We start from the raw sequence: 15,479 nt of genomic DNA on the forward strand, positions 1-15,479 counted from the left end.
GGCGGAAGCGGGAGGCGCCCGGATGTGCGCGGGGCCGGGCCCGAGGGAAGCGGCGGCTCCGAGCGGGGCCCGGGCAGCGCGGAGCCAGGGCGGGGGCGTGCTGCGGGCCGTGCCCCGGGAGGGCAGAACGGGAGCTCCGCGGGGGCTGCTCCCGGCGGGGTCACGCAGGAAACCGGGAGGGAACTCCACGGCACCGCGGAGCTCGCGGCCCCTCAGCGCCGGCCTGAGGCCGAACTGCGCCGCGGCCCCGGGGAGGCCGGAGAGGCGACTTGCACGGGCAGGTGCTGCCATGAGTGTCTCGTTTCCGCTGTCAGCTGTGAAAGGAGGTTGTTCTGTACCCAAGGGTCCCGCCTGAGGCCCCACCTGCAGAGCTGCTTCCAGCCCTGGGGTTCCAGCACAGGAAGGACGTGGAACTGCTGGAGCGAATCCAGAGGAGGCATCAAGATGATCAGAGGGATGGAGCAGCTCTGCTGTGAGGAAAGGCGGGGAGAATGGGATTGTTCAGCCTGGGGAAGGGAAGGTTTCAGGGTCACCTAATTGCAGCCTTCAGTACCTGAAGGGAGACCACAAGAGGGCTGGAGAGACACTCTGTACATTGGCCTAGAGTGACAGGACAAGGGGGATTGCCTTCAAGCTGAAAGAGAGTAGGTTTAGATGGGATATTAGGAAGAAATTGTTCCCTGTGAGGATGGTGAGGTCCTGGAACAGGTTTCCCAGAGAAGCTGTGGCTGCCCCGTCCCTGGAAGTGTTCAAGGCCAGGTTGAATGGAACTCTGAGCAACCTGGTCCAGGGGAAGGTGTCTTCCCACATCTGGGGACTTACAACCCAAACCATTCTGTGATTCTATGACTCAAAACTCTCTTTGCTCCTAAAGCTGCCTCTTTCCAGGCACATGGTTGTGTCTGTTGACACTTCTCGACTACTGTTGTGATTCTTGGGAACTGCCTTCAGCTGCAGTGGTTCTGTGCTTGGGCAACAGATGTAGAAGGAAAAAATAGACTTTGCCACAAAATGGCCTTTTTTACTCAGTGGTTCCGCTTTGCAGAAATAGTTTAAAGGGAAGAACATTATTCTGTGGTAAAGTGTGGTTTCTTACATGAAATCACGTGAAGGTGACAGAGACTATGGTTGTGCTTGGTATCAGTAGAGATGGTGTTAAATTTGAGGAAGGAAGTGAAGGTTTCAGTCCTCCATTACCTTAAGTCTTGCAGTGTTGAGAGGTTAGGTAATTTTTTCCCTGTTTAATTTGGTAATAAGTAGGGAAGGGAACAAAAGAGCAGAGAGCAGAGGTAAACAACTATACACTGAGTAAAAGTGTCTTCAGAATGGCTGCTGGAACTTGCAGGAGACATTCCAACTCTAAGGGAATCTCAGTGGAGAAGGGCAGTATAAGCAAAAACTGTGTAAAAGCCTGATCTCTTTCCTGAGAGGATATTAAGTTAATGTATTTCCTGCCTGGATATGTACTTTCAGTTTGTTCTGTATTCAAGTTTTAGCGTAAAAACACCACTTTGGTTTCTAGAAGAGTGGTACAAATGGGAGACCACTGTAACGACTGTTGTTGTGAAGTTTAGTTTCTGACTGCACCTAAATCTACGTAAAACCTGTCACTCTGCTTGTACCCCAGTCACCAAGGGTTTGTTTTTTGCTTGAATGACACACAGTTGTCCTCTGCACAGAGGCAGCATGTTACAGTAGTGCTGGAAAGCTTCCAAAGCTGCAACTGGTAATTAAAGTCACGCCCTGTCATGAAAATATGCACCCTCCAGACCTGCTTAAAATTCGTGCAACAAAAATGACATCTAGTGTGATCACCTCTGTAGTTGCAATTTTGTTAAAAATACTTTTTGTTCTTTTCTGGTTGGCCTAGAAAAAGCTCTCTTGAAAAGGAGGGCAGTAGGGTTTTGGGTTTTGTTGGTTTTTTTCCTGTTTGAGGAGTAATATGAAAAAGTATAAGTTTGCATATAATTTCTGGTCTGATGCTGGTGTTTTGGTATCCTCAAAAGATGCTCTGACAACATTCATGTGGTGCAGATAAATACATCATTTTACTTAGCTGTGAAACACATGGTGGTGCTCAATCCTAATGTTACTAAATGCAAAGTGGCAAACGAATTTGGCTAAAACCATATAATTACAATTCAAAGTCCAAACAGCACAGTCTTTATACTGAGGAAAGTGTTTTGTGGTGGGACTCTGGGTTTGCACTGTGGTAAATTAGCAGGGCAAGGAGGAAGGAAGAGCAGTGGGGCAATTGGAAAGCAAATGCACGTTCCCTTTCACCTTGATATGCACTGCTACATCCTGGGATGCTCCAGGGTGAAATAAAGGAAGTGGCTGCATGTCAGATTGATGCCTGCTGGCTCTCTTCCCGTGCCTCATGTTCACATCATGCATTTCTGAGCCTTTTGTGCAATATGCTCCTGTGCGTAAGCACTGAAGCCCAGGAGCTCATCTCCTACGTTGTTCATGCTGCATATAAGAGAGCAAAATTCCCTCTAGCAGCTCTGGGAGATGCTGGGTAAGAGTCCTTTGAAATCATCATTTAAAGTCGAAAACCCTGTGGAAAGCTCAAAAGGTTGCTTTGAGAATTAAGAGATTAGATGACATCTCTGTGATAGAAGGAGTTGGAAAGCAAAAGGCAATGACACTGCAGGGCTGAGAGATGCTAAATATTTGTTTATTCAGTGACTTTAATGGGGGAGAGTAGGTGCAGATGTTAATGTGCTGCAGACTATTAAGGGGCCAACAGCACAGATTTCAAGGTCTTAAATGTTTGTTTTGGGGTTTTTTGTTTCCAAATTGTTTTTTGATTCAGAAAACTCACTTGAAAATGCACCAGCCTTTCTACCCCACTTCTAAACTGAATCCACATTCGGAAAAAATCTAGAACAGAGCCCATATTCTCCACTAAAAATAGAAGAATCCTTAAAATACATTTTTGTGCCAGTGTATTTTACTATTAGTCTGTTTTATGCCTTTTCCTTTCCCCTCACACCTCTTTTTACGATTTCCTACAATACTTTATTGCTTTTTTCCAGCCCCTTTTCTCTGTTTTACAATTTGTTCTAAGCAGGTAGTAGAAGATGTCTGAGAATGTCAAACTCTGCAGGTCCGATACCATCCAAGTATTTGCAGCCTGATCCAGCCCTGTGTTCAGCCTCTTGCCCTGCTCATCACCAGCAGAGCAGCCAGCGGGGTGTGCTGGACACTGCCATCCCTGTGCCCCAGAAATGCAGCATTTGAGTGCTCCCTGTGATTCTGAGTCCCTGTGACTCCGGGCACAACTCCGAGCGCCGCATTCCCAGAGTTCAGTAACGCTTTAGGAGCTGCCAGCTCGGCTCCTGGTTGAAGTGAAGCACATTTTCAGGTTATCACTAATACAGTCTCTGTCTCAGCTGCTTTATCAGTAAAGGGGAGGTTAGAGTATTATTTGTGTGGTTTCCTTACAGGAGTTTTTTCAGGATTATTTAGTGAATGTTGGCACTGCAAGATGCTATAAATACCAGAGGCTTGTTCCCGTGTACCATATGATCTTCCACCTCCTGAATGCAACTGTTATTCTTCTGCCACTATTCAGCCCAATGATTTTTATTTTATTTACTTCGATTCTTTGTATTCTAGATTATGCCCCACTGGCAAGGGATCTTGGGAAAGAACTGTGATGCTTTTGTTCACTGAACAAAACCTGATTCATCCCTTTCCTTACATCACCACACAGCTCTCCAGCTTCCCAACACAGAGATTGCTCTGGCTTTCCTTTAGGTACGTTGAAAATCACAGCAGCTGTTAAGAGAGCACATAATGCTCTTCAGCATTAAGAGAGGAGAAAGATATATGTAATCATATGAGAGATTTAATTATCAGTGGTACTGCAGGAGTGGTTTTCTGAAGAGAGTGAAAACAAATAGGAAATTGAGAAACCATCTGAATTCTACAAAGAGCTCTGAAAAGCAGCAAGAATGAGAGGAAAAATGAGGAGATGATGAGAAGCTAAGTGATGGGGAGAAATTTAGGAAATAGGGTCACAGATAGTGAAAACCAGGAATTTTTGAGATGGGATTATGGAGTGAGAGTAGTTAAATCGGAGATAAATGCACTTACTGTTGCCGCTGCTCAGTAATGCTCCCAATTTCTGTTTCTGGGTATGGGTTTCTGCAGGAATTTAATTAAAGTTTATTTGTTCCTTTGTTTAGTGAATGAGATAAAATTGCAAGAAGGGAACACAAAGGCTTTGGGGGCTGGCTGCCACCAGTATTAAACACATGAGGTACCAAATTAGGTTTCACAGGCAATCTTAATTTTTGCATTATTTAACTTTTGTCTGACTTGATGCAATATAACCTACTCATTAAGACATTCCTTTGCTTTTACGTATGTATGTATGAATATTTTTTGAAACCATGGTTTATAAAAAGCTTCAAATAAAACTGCCCATGTTATTGTCCACCTTATGCATGCAGTGTCCTTCCACGTCAGCATATTTTGCTGCTCTTTGAGAATTCTTATGAGGGATTTTCTTTGTAAGCAGTTTGGGGTGCTGGCATGTGTCCATCTGCATGGACAAATCAAGCTTCCACATTATCTGAACTCTGAGAAGGTCTTTTCAAAGTTTTAATGAGATGTCACCATAGCAGTGCCCTTCAGTCCTCAGTTGCTGATCACTGAAATTCTGGAATCCAAAGGCTTTTGTTGATAATGAGAGATGAATAATCACTGAGTTCAGAATTCTCAGCCATGCAGTGTCAGATGCAGGAGAGGCTTTCAAGATTCTGGAGAAATGAAGCAGAAAGTTGAGGTGCTTTTAAAAAGCCATGCCTGACAAGACAGTGGTAATGCCACATACCTAATCTGCTCATTAGAAAACCTTTTCTTTTGTGAAGTAACACATTTTCAGAGTTAAATGCTGAGAGAGGATAGAATGAAATAAATGTGGAGTTCACTTCCTACTGTTTGCAAACTGAAGCAAGAACTTTACAATACTTTCACGATATAATTACTTCTAAAATAATAATAATGGATATTTCCATTCCAACTCTTACAAATATGTGTTGCTCTCTACAGCTGTGAATATGTATTTGTCTCTCTCTGCTCCTTGCTGTCTTTTCTCTCCCAAGCAGCACTGCAGAGAGGTAGGACTTAGAGATCGCCCCAACCTCAGTCAGCACTGAACCAAGCCCACAAAGAAAAGGAAAGAAGTGACTCATGATATTTTTTTCCCATGTATGGCATGAGTAGACAAGCAGCCCCTAGAAATGGAGCTGAAATTCTTACGCCTTATATGACAGCTGGTTTATATTCCCTGTGATAAGAAGTGGGGTACTGGCAAGTGTGGAACAGGGATGCAGTTGTGAGTGGGCTGAGCCAGAAAAATGGGGTGGCTGGAGACTGGTGAAGCTGTTTTCCCATATTCTCTGCAGTTTGGAGCAGTGTTTACCCCAGGTACAACAAAAGGATTAGGTGATAGTGGCATGATTAATAAACAGATACGTAACACAAGAGCTGCAAACACTTGCGATGCAGGGACCTGTTAAATGACAAAAAGAGGAAAGCAGCTGCTAAGAGGAGACACTGAGCAGGTCAGAGAAGCCCTGTGCAGAAGGGGCTCTGTGAACCTCCTGAGCCTGACCCGAGCATGGAGTGCTTATGAGTAATAATCACATGGGGATGTCCTTTGCTTGGCTGGGCCTGCAGGTTTGTTCTTTCTAGAGAGAAGAATTACGGAACTTAGGAATCCTTGCATGAACTGATGGCTTCAAACTAAATATTCTTCAATTAAAAAGTCTGTTATTTTTATTTAAATTGTATTAAAATCTGAAGCTTATGAAAAATGGTGCTGGGCTGCTCCATGGTACCTGAAAAAGTTTGGGAGACTCCTGTCAGTTGTGCCATTCGATCTCCTTCCTGCTGCATTCTGGAGTGACTGGAGTTGAGGAGACTGGCCCAGTGTGAACACCAATGCACCACCTGAGGATGGACATGTTCAAACTACCTTTTTTCTTCTGGTGTTTTGAACACCTTCAGGTACTCAAAGTAATTTTGCAAAGCACAATGCGGACAGACGCCCAAACCCCTTATTTTAATATCTCTGCTTCACAGAGTTAGACACTATGTTGAGGTATTGTTAATACCTACGTCTGTGAATGCTCCAGTTCTCATTAGAGATGGAAGGAAAAAAGCAATTATTAAGTTGGCCAGCCCAACCCTTGTGAACTACAGGATTTTCCAGTTCAGTGTATTCCCTCATTCCTCACCACAGCAAAGGTTTTTTTTCATGTTCCAGACAATGTGGCTTTGTACTTTTTTTTAAGTACTAAGGTAAAAAACATTACTTCCTTTGTGTCATAATTTTTCCGTAGCATTTAGGAATGTGTTCTAGGGCTTGGCCATGCAACCCTTAAGAGGATGAGTAAATATTAGTGAGACTTTTCATGCAAGGGCTGTGAGCTAAAAAGTATGAAACTATACTGTGCTAGGCTGTGCTGTGAGGGAGCAGCCCCTGGGTCAGGTCTCCAGCTGAAAAATGACAGTGCAGTAATACAGAGTATCTGGTGCTTTTCTGGTTGAACTCAAAACGAAGGTGACTGGAAGTTCTGCAGTACAACACTGGAAAAAACAGAGTCAGCCTTAGTATTCGAAAGTAATACAGCACTTCGTGTTCCACAAGGCCACTAAGGAGTATTATTAAAATAGCAGGGCTGCCTTTTAAACATCTGCTCAGACACTACCTCAAATTTTGCTGACCGACTTTTCTGAGTCATCTTCCCGACCCGCAGCTGCCCTGGCAAGTCCGCACGTCCCGAGAGGACCCAAACCGCCGCGCTCCCATCGGAATTTACACCCCAACCTCTGCCTTTTCGGGGCTGTGGGCGGGCGAAAGGGTCCCGGCGTTATAGACAGAGCCCGCTCCCGCCGGGGAGCCCTCTCCATCCCAATTCCTGGCGTTTTCCACCCAAAACGCTGCCCCACTCCCTCCACCCCCGCCCCGAACCTGCCCGGGGGGGCGGAGGAGCCGCTCCGCGGGCGGGGCGGTGCCGCGGGCGGGGCGCGCGCATGCGCGGAGCGGGGCGGCGCGCGCGCGCAGGCAGCGGGGCCATGGCCGCCCGTCCGCGGGGCCGCGGGGTGTCGGCGGCGCCCTGAGGCGGCGCGGCGCGGCCATGGTGCCTCGAGGAGCCGCTCTGCCGCCGGGCATCGAACCGCCGCCGCCGTCGGTGTGAGAAGCGCGGAGCCTCCGCCGCGCCACCGGGGAGCAAGAGGAGGAGGAGAAGGAGGAGGAGGAGGAGGCGGCGGCGGCGACCCCGCGGGTTCAGGTGATTCCCGCACGCGCCACCTGAGGCACACGCGCGCGTCCCCGCGGCGCCCCCCGCCCGCCGCTCCCGCGCCCCTCCGCGCCCCCGCCGCTCCAGCGCGTATCCGCGCCGGTGCCGGGGCTCCCCGGCCTTCCCTGCGCGCAGCGCCCCCGCCGCTCCTCCCCGCCCTCCGCCCCCTTCCCCTCCCCGCTCCCCTCCTCCGCCGGCGCCGGGAGCCGCCGGGGTTACTGGAGTTCAGCGGGGCCGGGCAGGATGCGCGGGCGGTCCGCGGCGCCGGCGGTGAGCGCGGGAGTTGCGCTGGCAGGGAATAAGTGTCCTGTTGGGGAGTGGGGTAGCGGGGGGTCGCGGTCCGCACGGCCGGCGCCTGCCCGTGCTGGCCCGGGGATGAGCTGCGGGCTGCTGCAGCCCTGACAGAGCCACTCTCTTGGCCGGGGGCTGCGGGGCTGCCCGTCCTGCCCGGGGTCGGGCTGTGCCCTCCGGTGCCCGCAGCCGGCCGTGCGTCCCCCGGCCCGGTGCCGTCACGGCGGAGACACGGAGCGGAGCCGGGCACCTCTCCTGGAGACGGGCCCTGGAGCATATGGTCATGCTTATGTAAGGAGCAGCCTGCCCGTGGCGTGGAGAACAGGGCTCTTGCCATCTTCCCTACTTGTGTCATGTCGGTCGGTTTTATGAGACCTTCTGTAGCCTTTTAAAATAAGGTTTGTGATGAGAATTTTCATTTTTTTTCTGTGCTCGGGAGTAGTTCTGTGTACCAAGTACACTTGTGACAGATGGAGCTCTTAGAGGGATTCTTACCTTCTGGTTGTGCTGCCTTTTTGGGGGTGTGTGTGTGGGACCTGGTGCATAATTAATGTGATTGGGGGAATAAAGTGAAAAAAAAGTGAATTTTTTTTGTGTGTAATGCATGCAAGTATCAGCAAATGAAGGAGAATATTAGAAACTATGGGCAAAATATACCAAAGAAAAGCAAGATTTGTGTAATATGTTTGACTCATAAATATTAGCCATTTGTGATCTCATTCAGAATACTTTTTTTTTTGAAATCCGTAGGTGTTGCGGTATTCATTTCTTATGCAGTTTTTAATACAAGAGTTTCTGTTAACTTGTGTTCCAGTCTTGGATACTTTTATATGTATTTCAGTTAGGGTTTGTAATGTGTCCGTAGAGATAAAACTTGGGAGGAGAGGAAGGAAATAATTACTAATTACTTTTTGATCAGTCTTGTAGGTTAATGAAGATAGATTTAAATATGGAAAAAATTATTTTGTTTAGGTGGGCGCTCTAAGCTATTGCACCCCGTGACTTTGGTTTATCTGTAACCTTGGCTTTTTTTTTTTGCCGGTTATCTTAAAAAGGAGGGGGGAAATGTGCATGAGAAACTGTATCTTTTTTGTTTCTAGTTATCTTTAATAACTCTGGTAATCAGCTCTGGTTTTCGAGTCATAGTGTCACTAAAGGATTTAATTAACAGCTAAACTCATTAGCATTAGGAAATGGTTGTCTTTGCGACCACCATTACATGGAAGGATCATCAAAAATCTTACAGAGCAATGTAAAACAACTGCTCATCAAAAACAAGGCTTCACTTTCTTTAAGTCAGTCTTGAGGGGCTACTGGTGTTCGAGCCACTCGATTCTGACGGAGACGTGAACTGAGCATACTGGGGAATTCCTTCCTTTGGGAGAGGATGGGGAGAGATCCGTATCTCCGTCCGGTTCGGCAGCTGGAGCCCTTGGTGCAGATGCAGAAAGGCGCATCATGCCAGGGAGCTCTGAGCGAATGGGTGTGTCCTGGCATGCTCTGAGCCTGCTTGGTGTTCGGTGTTGCACTCGCACAAACCTTCTCCGAGCTGCTTGCTAAACTTGGGTCGGTTTCCTCCTCTTCAAACAGTGCAGATGGTTCCTCTTCCCTTCTTCTGGAACCCATGTGGTGATTTACTCTTCTGAAGCCATTTTTAGCTCCAAATACACCTGGCAGTGTTTGATGTGGTTAGAGTGGACAGTTCACCATCATTTTGCTTTTTAAGTGTATATTCAAGTCCAATCCTTGGTGTGATTCAGGCATTAGTGTTTCCCATTTCCCTGCCTTCATTTCAGAGAGGCCTTGCTGCTCTGTAATTAGTCTCGTATTTGGGAGGAACACTCAGAAGTGGGTACTTCATCTTGAGGAGTTTTTCTGGAAGAATTCTTTGGTTGCGTATCTTGTGTTTGAGCATGTTTTAAAGGGAACTTTTTTGGGTATTTCCACCATGCGTTTGATATTTCTGTCAGGCGAGTCTGGTGCTGCAGGAAGCTGAGCTGCCTATTTTACAGGCCTGGAGCTTTATTTACATGATTCAGAAAACAGATAAGGCAGCAGCAGCGATGGAGACTTTTATCAGTGCTGACCTAGAGAAATCCTGAAAGTCTTATTTTCTATTTTAACTTCTTACCAGTCTGGTAACTAGTTATTGGCATTGCTGGTTCTAAACATAGGCTGTGTCTGAAATGGCTAAAAGCTGTCTGAGCAGCTGTGAAGAATGAGATACATTTCATTCCGTCGTGTGGCTTCATCCTGGTAACACATTTTGGTCGCAGGGGGTTTTTTTTGTGAGGTTGATGGGGCATGGCAGCTTTGCCTGTGTGCCTGGTGTTCCTGTGATCCTGCTCTCTGGGGTGGGCTGTCACTGCATCATCTCAGGCTCTCATTAATGCTCGGTGTGCAGGTCCTCTGGGTATTCTCTCCTCTGCAGAGGCGCTTTGGGATTGCTGCCCAGATTTTCTCAGAATGTGCTGATACAAATGTGCTTAGGCAGGCTTGTAGGTGTGGGCTTGCAAACACGGCTGTGATGGCAAAAAAAAGTGCTGAATAACTGGTTAATAAACCAAACCTGTCGAGAAACAGGGGAGCCAGAAAGGACCTCAGAGCAGTTCAGTTTGTTGAGTCAGTCTAGATTTTCTTCTGAAGATTTTAATTAAAGATATTATTAATTGTATTTTAATTTTAATGAATTAGCTTACTGTCTTTCAGGTGCCCAACTAAGCTGCAATCTCAAAACCAAGCAGCCCCTCTTAGTGTGACTGGATTAGAACTGATTGTGTGCAGGCAGAGCGTGGATCCCATAGGAATCCACAGAAGGAAGCATTTTGCTGCATACCTGGTGGATTTGTTAACCTTTGTTAACACGTGTTAGTCCCTGAGTTCAGTTCCTTTGTCTTACCTGTTCATTATGAAAAATAAAAGCCACAGGATGTTTTACAGGCTGCCTATAAATAATAAAATGCACTTGCTTTATAATTGAGAGTGGGCTGAAACTGTTCATAGTGTATAAATGTACTAGAGAAATAAATCTTTAAAGAAAACTTAATCTTCACAGCTCTGTGATATGTATCTTCATTTCTTGGATTGGTTTTCTTTCCCCTCATATAAAACTTGCTAGAATTAATGAAAGTTGGAAATGTAGATTTTTTTTTTTTTAATTCTCTGCAACTAACCTTCCATCATTGCTTTTGTCCATTTTAAATATGCCTTTAATGTGAATTCATGTTCACTGAAGTCCCTGTGAACAGAGAAGGGTTTGACCTAATTTATTTTGCAGTAACATTTGCTTTTGCAAAATATGTGCTGTATTTGTTTGGGATGGTTAACCTTAGCTCTGCCACAGTTCACAACTGAATGAGTCTTGGATGAGTCGGAATGTAGGAATTACTCAGTTTTCTAGGCAGAAATACCGGTTCTCCAGGCACACCACTGCAGCAGCTGTATAGCAATCCATACTGTTAGACCAGATGGGAAAAAGGGGAAAAAAATAAGGAGAAAAAAGATGTTGTTTGTTCTTGTTAACTGCTTACACAGCAAGATCGAGCTGTTTGCTGACTGACTCTCTCTGAACCTTTAAATTGAAGGCTAAATACTCTCTAGTTATCATTTGAAATTTCTGAACTGCTCCAGTGATTTAGAAGCACTGAGCATTACTGGGAGCAGTGACTGGCTGCCAGTGATGGTGTTGCTGTGCACGTCTGCAGTGTTCCAGGGCTTTATTCCTGCTCTTGGTATCTCACTGGATCTGGCCTTCTCAGCAGAAATCTTTGATTGCTGTCCTTGTTAGCCAGTTTAAATTGTATGGGAGCAAGACAGTCTTTTCCTTTCCTTGTCACTGTCTGCCAGGGAAAGAGCCCTTTTGATGGATTGGTGACTCACGTACTCTGAGTTCTGGGTTTGTTTTTGTTTTTGTTTTTTTTTTTCCCTACAGAAATCACACAGGGAGATTCTTTTCTCAGTGCATATTTGATAAACCTTTTCGTCCTGTTCCTTCCCTTTGCTTCTCTTTGTTCTCTCCCTCCCAAACTGATGATATAAAGATCTGAGTCTTTGAAGAATGGGGTTCTTCTGTAATTAAAATTCTTTTTGCTCCCCAAATCAGGACAGGTATAAAGAAGGGAGTGAGTTGGTATAACCCAGCTGATGGGTCTAATTTTAGTTGTTGAACTGTGACACTGAACTTTTCTATAGCTACAGATAGGAGTTGTATATTTGGTATTCTGTTTGGGTTTATCTTTAAAATTTTTTTTCCTCCTCTAAGTCTGTCTAGCAGAGTTTCCCTCACAGAAAAACAAAAGGTTTTCCTGGTGATATTTTTAGTTTCAGAATGTATTACTGAAAAATAATCTAATGTGGAAACTAAACTGCAGACCAGAATGTGCTTGTTAACGGATGTATCCAGAGTAACTAGAATTTCATAGATGTGAGGAGCAGAAGTTGAAACTGTCTTTTTTGGATTTTAGTCAATCTTGCCAAGTATTTTAGGTTGTGATGCTGTAGCAGAATGAGCATCTTGTTCACAGATGTGAGACTGAATGATGCAGGATCAAGTCTGGTTTTAAGGTTCTGATCTTGCCTGGAATTGCTTTCTCTTTCTATAGTGAATTTTGGTGGCAGTAATCTTGGAATAACTTATATTTGCAGATACTCCAGTTTATTTCTGTAACTATTAAGTAACTTTATTATTAATGCTTCCCTAAATGTACAAACTCTTCTCTGTTAGTGTAATTTTGTACCTGTTTGGATAAATGGATGTAGATTTTTGTGGCCTCTTGTACTGCTTTACCAGGACATACTTGCTGCCTGTGATGTGATAGAGTTATATTTATGTTGGTGCAGAAGCAACAGTTACATGGGTTTAAGTGGCAGAATTCACAGCTTCAGCTGAAATGGCAAAATTTTATGTTGTGGCAAAACTTCAGAAAGAAAATTCTGTGAAAGGGAAAATGCGTGTTATCTGTGAGAGGTTGCGTGCTATGTGATCACACTCAAGATGGTCTGTTCTGCTGCTGGAATGAGCTGGGACAAACTTGAAGGAGTCTTTTTGTCTCTTTTTTTTTTTTTTAATAGATTTTTGCCAACTCTGCTGTCTTCTTTAGGGCTAACCAAGAATACGCTTTTGACAAAATGGGTGTGCCAGGTGAAGGAGGGGTTTTTGAAATATAATTGTTATGGATTGTTCATTTTTGTTTTATGTTCCATGAACAATCAGTTATAATGGGAATTTTTTAAAAGGTTGTTTTGGCCAAATAGCACAGCTTAAGATGTGAAATCTGAAGTTCTTGGTCTTGGCTTTTGCTGGGATTGAGTTAATTTTAGTAGCTGGTGCAGTGCTGTGTTTTGGATTTAGTACGAGAATAACGTTGATGGCACACCAATGGTTTAGTTGGTGCCAAGCAGTGCTTACTCTAAATCAAGGACTTTTCAGTTTCCTGTGCTCTGACAGTGAGCAGGTGCACAAGGAGCTGGGGGAACTGGGCAAAGGGATGTTCCATGCCACAGAACCTCATGGCCAGTGTGGAAACAGGGGGGAATTGGCTGGGAAACACCGACTGCTGCTCAGGGACTGGATGGGCATCGGTGAGTGGGTGGTGAGCAACTGCATTGTGGCACTGGTTTCTCTTGGGTTTCAGTCCTCTCTTTGTCTGTTTTTTTTGTTGTTGTTGTTGTTATCTGCCTTTCACCACTGTTATTATCATTATCAGTATTCTATCTTATTTTATTTATTAAAGTGCTCTTATTTCAACCAAAGGTTTTTACCTTTTTTTCAGTTTCCCTCTCCCTCCTACTTGGAGGGGTGATGGTGAGTGAGTGGCTGTGTGATATTAACTCCCAGCTGGGGTTAAACCATGACAATCTTCCTGAGACTGTTCCTTTTCTTATTCTAATTTGGAACAGGGAGATGTTTGAAATCACGGGAAAAAAATTTTGAAACGCAAACAAATGGTTCCCCAGTCCATTTTTTGGCTTTGTACAACAAATGACCTATTTTTTATTTCTAATGCCTGAGCACGCAGCAACTCTTGTCATCATCATTTATCTAAACGTTTTAATGTTGCGGTTGTTTTTTTGTTTGTTTTTACACCAATCAAAATAATGTATTGTGAGAGCTCTTTACAATATAATGAGCTTAGAGCAATGGACTTTGCTTGCCTCTATTTCGTTCTGTCAGAACTTGGCAGCCATTACAACTGAGGCTTTATTTAACACATCCGCATTTCTAGTGGAGTTAATTTTAAAGGGTTTCTTATTAGTATTGGGTGTTTTTGTCAGTCAGGGACAGAAGATGCTGTGGATTTGCTGTGGCTGCTCCTCACAGGACTTCTGTTGCGACATGATGTGGTTTTCAAAGTTAGTTTTGCTTTTGTTTTAGCAGCATTTGAAATTTAATTGTTCTCTTAGATAATCTAAATGCTGCACTTTTTAGTTTGCTATGTCTCAAGTATGTGTGCGTGAGTTTGGGAGGTAGAATTTTTCAGCTTAACTTGAGAGTCAGCACATCCAAATTAACTTTCAGTATTAAGAGAAGTTGTCCGTGGAATTCTGTTTTTGGAGTAATTAAGGAAAGCGAAAGTTCAAGTGAAAGTTACCTTCTTGTCATACACGTTTGGTTGTTGTTGATGACTGAAAAAGGTTTGACAGTTTTGAGAATGTAATTTGGTATCAGGCACTTGTCACTTTGCATGGCTGTTTTTATGACAGAATGAAAACCCGTCAGTCCCTGCTCATCCCTATCCCCACATCCTGATCTACTTGGAGAAGGAACGTAGTGAAAAGCCAGGAGGCAGCCTAACTTCAGAGTTTTAATTAAATTTATGAACTTTACAAACCCATAGATTTTTGAAAATTCTGGGACATTTAAAATATTTTGATATGAATTATTTAAGCTGGTATTTTTTGTAACTCTGAATACAATCTGTGCAACCCCTGACTTCTGTTTGTACAATACCATCCCTTTAAACTCAGGGTTTTTTTCACACAAAATGTTGAATGCTCTGATTCTGTAGTAGCTGCTTGGGTGGTAGTTTTGGTTGTTCATTCTAAATATTTGTAGTCTTCTGGCCGACCTTTTAATTTGATTTGGACAGCTCTGTGAAATTCTGGTGTTGTGTGGGCTGCCTGATGTGGTTGGAAGGTGCTTCCTATGTGAGGGGAGCGATGTGCTCCCCTTGGGGTTTGTAGAGCTGTTGCAAGAGCTCTGTAAAAATGCCAGCATATACATAACTTGAAAAATCAGACTGTGGGCTAGACAATGGCAAGCAACAGCCTTGCGACCTGTGGTTTATTGAGCCACATCTCAGTTTTGATGTGTCCTGACTTCTTGAGCTGAAGTAATTTTATGTCATCATGCCTTGAGAAATGTGAGTGTGGCTGAAGGTGTGACATGAACAGTTTGCAGTGCCATCTAGGCCATGGCAACACAAATAAAACCTCACACAAGGCTTGTGTGTAGGTGAGAGGTCTTGGGGGTTTTTTTGTTATTTGGGTTGGGTTTTTTTTCTTAATATATATTTGCATGGTTTCACTTCATGCTGGACTTCTGTGTTGGCTTGAGATATAAAACTTGCACAGCTGCAAAAACTTCTATAATTTACACAAGGACAATATGAATAAAGTCCTGTAAAACTTTATAAAATAAAGTTTTTATTTTAAGATTTAAATAAATTTTAAAATTTTAAAATAAAGTGCAGTTCAAGTGCAGGTTTTTCCATTTTTTTGTTCAGGGTGCAGTTCTTTTCAGTTGTCCCCCTAACAATTGGGATTGGGAGCCTTTTCTTAAATCTGACCTCATTGGGGGGCTGATTGTGCTGCAGGTGATTTTACTTTGAGTGGCTTCTTGTGGATAAAATCTTGCTGGATCATCCCCAT

General features: G+C 44.4%; 1 protein-coding gene across 3 annotated transcripts in view; it reads left to right on the top strand.

The window, feature by feature from the left end:
* Window positions 1-7,100: 7,100 nt before the first annotated feature.
* RNF145 (ring finger protein 145) overlaps window positions 7,101-15,479 on the top strand; it is a 47,016-nt gene continuing 38,637 nt past the window's right edge. The window contains exon 1 of one of the 3 annotated variants that reach the window (XM_039559644.1): window positions 7,101-7,310. The gene's annotated coding sequence lies outside the window, so the exon portion shown is untranslated. Of the gene's footprint in view, window positions 7,311-7,565; window positions 7,590-7,659; window positions 8,009-15,479 lie in introns of those variants that run through there. The other 2 variants (XM_039559643.1, XM_010399701.3) reach the window with 2 other exon arrangements.

Source organism: Corvus cornix, chromosome 13, assembly GCF_000738735.6.
Source record: "Corvus cornix cornix isolate S_Up_H32 chromosome 13, ASM73873v5, whole genome shotgun sequence".
Classification (NCBI taxonomy): domain Eukaryota; kingdom Metazoa; phylum Chordata; class Aves; order Passeriformes; family Corvidae; genus Corvus; species Corvus cornix.